The sequence below is a fragment of the Amblyomma maculatum genome, unplaced genomic scaffold, assembly GCF_055883805.1.
Source record: "Amblyomma maculatum isolate TAMU_Amacu unplaced genomic scaffold, ASM5588380v1 scaffold_23, whole genome shotgun sequence".
Classification (NCBI taxonomy): Eukaryota; Metazoa; Arthropoda; class Arachnida; order Ixodida; family Ixodidae; genus Amblyomma; species Amblyomma maculatum.
Window position 1 is genome coordinate 424,298 of NW_028146748.1, and position 2,579 is coordinate 426,876.

The following is a 2,579-nucleotide window of genomic DNA, read 5'->3' on the forward strand; positions in this document are numbered from 1 at the left end:
GCGAATCATAGGCACTGTCGCATCATTTGCGTGGGTGCACAACCACCGCGCATAACCGGCCAATGCAGACACCAACCTGCTTAGTTTGTGGGAAGGCAGAGGAGGCGTGAAAAACCAGTGAGCTCCTCGTTGCGGTCACCACATCCGATGTAGCATCCGATGTACATTTGGATATAGCCTGCACGCTGACTTGTCCACTTGCGGGGAATACGGCAAGTAGAATAAATGGTATAGTTGTCAAACGTACGTAGCTTTAGGACCTCTACCTCGTGCATTTTAATGCTCAGGAATGGACTCGATACGTCAGACATTATCTATGTACTTCGTTTTACCACACCGCCATGATGCGCTAAGCACGAGATGTGCGAGCCAAGTTGGCCGCCATTCTTCATTACCGCCCACCTTGACCACCTTGACACCAAGACTGCCCCACAATGGCCCCACCATAGGGAACCATAACCACCATATCCACCACAGAAGCAAGACTACGCACCATGCACACCATTTTGCTACCATCGCCAGCATGGCGCCACGAAGTCGGGTTTATTGTGGTTAGAGTGGAAAATGGTGGCCAAGGTTGTTTTTCGGTGGTCATGATGTGTGCAGTATGGTGGTCGTGATTGAACACCATAAAGCATGCCCATCATGGACACCAAAAAGGGATCATGGCCACCATTTTTCCACTCTAACGACCATAATCCCACAATTACAGATGATGGTCCTATGGTAATTCTATGGTGGGATTTTCCATAGGGTTGTGTATAATATTATTTTAATAATTATTCATAAACTAATCATTGATTGACATATGGCCATATAAGGGACGCATTTGCGCATACTGTGATGTTGCTCTGTGATTGGTCGAGACCTCTATGACATCTTCCCGTTTCGACCAATAAGAGCCACGGCAAAAGCGTGACACTTTTGCTGGCGACACCGATGAGAAAATAAAGGCGTTTGCCATAATAACTGTAGGTGTCTGCAATAAAACATTGCTTGTAAATGTTCAAAACATTTCTGAAAAACACTGTTTCAACAGCATATATCTGTTTCTGGTTCTAATTGTACCCTTGATATTATACTAATTTTTGTAGCGCGGCAGAGTGTACAGGCCTTGCCGTACCTCCGCCAAGGGTCGATCCAGTACTGCACTACTTCCGGGAGAGGCTAAGCGACTCCCCATTGTTGGCGGAAGGACACTGGCAATTCCAATGTGAGACCAACTAATATTTTTCACCCGAGCTCGCTGCTTTCGTACGCTTCACAAGCAATCCTGTCATTGCCGCTGTCTTAATTTATTGTTGGGCGGCTCGTGCACGCAGTGACACTTGGGGTTACTTTTCCGTGCGTCATTGCGTGTGGGTCTATTAATTAGGGTGCTAGGGAATGGTTTGGTTAAGGATCTCCTCTGAGGGATGTGTCGTCATCTGGCAAACCATAGAACAAGTGCTACTACTGAAAAGCGGTGGACCGGCGCTGTTTCTGCAAATGCCGATAAGTGGCGCCTCTTGGGCACATATTTTTGATAGGATCAAACCGCAGTTAATTTTTTCGCTTGTCGGCCTATTGGCTAAGATCAAAATATAGTACTAGACCTGCGGGTCAATATATCTCGGCCTCTGGCCAAGTGTAGCCCTTTGATCGATGCTAGGGGTCAGGGCTCTGCTCAAGGTCTCGGTTCTTAGAACTAGCCTTTAACCATTCCTTTCCCGGCAATGCTTGGGTCCCCGTTGCCCATCGGATGATTGCGTGCCCTGAACGACTGGCATGGGGGAGCGGTGCTCCGGCACCGGACCTTCACGTCACAACACTACGCGAATGGCTGATCTTTTGTGCGCCGGGTCTTTTGTATGCCAACGGAACTGGGATGTCTCCCATTTACACTGACATACCGAAGACTGAAAACCTGGAGATCCCCCTCCCCCCTTATGGATGCTCCCGCTCAAGGGAGCCCATGACGATTTCCTGGTTCCAATATCCCAATCATTTTCGAAAGCCATCTCTTTTCTTAACAGCTTAATATCTGTTACGGTTTTATTTGTACCCATGGTATTAAACTGATTTTCGTAGCGCGGCGGAGCGTTCGGGGCTTTCCCCACTTCCGCCATGGGTCGACCCGGTACTGCACTACCTCCGGGACCGGACCAGCGACTTCCCCCTTTTGAGGGAAGACAATCGCAATTATAAATTCAGCAAAAATAATTCTTTTCACCCGAGCTTGCTGCTTTATTTTTTTAATATTGGAAGGGCACAGTGCAAAAACACACGGGATGAAAGGAAGAAGACGTACACACGAGCGCTTCTTCCTTTCGTCCCGTGTAGTTTTGCGCTGTGCCCTTCCAATATGAATCGCTACCAACTTGCCCAAATTGTCTATCGTTCTTCTTTACTTATTTAATTTTTTAGAACTTTTTTCCGACTTTTACTGTTGTGTGCTTAATTTTACAAAGAACGCGGTAGTAATTATAAATTAATTAATTATGCAACCGTAAATATTTAGTAATTACAGTTTAACTAGCATATAATGAGTAATAATTAGCTAATAATCAGCAATCTGTGTATTTTTTTCTAACTATTTA

General features: G+C 46.1%; 1 pseudogene; it reads left to right on the forward strand.

Annotated features, from left to right (window-relative positions):
- Window positions 1–1,976: 1,976 nt before the first annotated feature.
- Window positions 1,977–2,153, forward strand: LOC146171044 (U2 spliceosomal RNA; annotated as a pseudogene).
- Window positions 2,154–2,579: the final 426 nt, after the last annotated feature.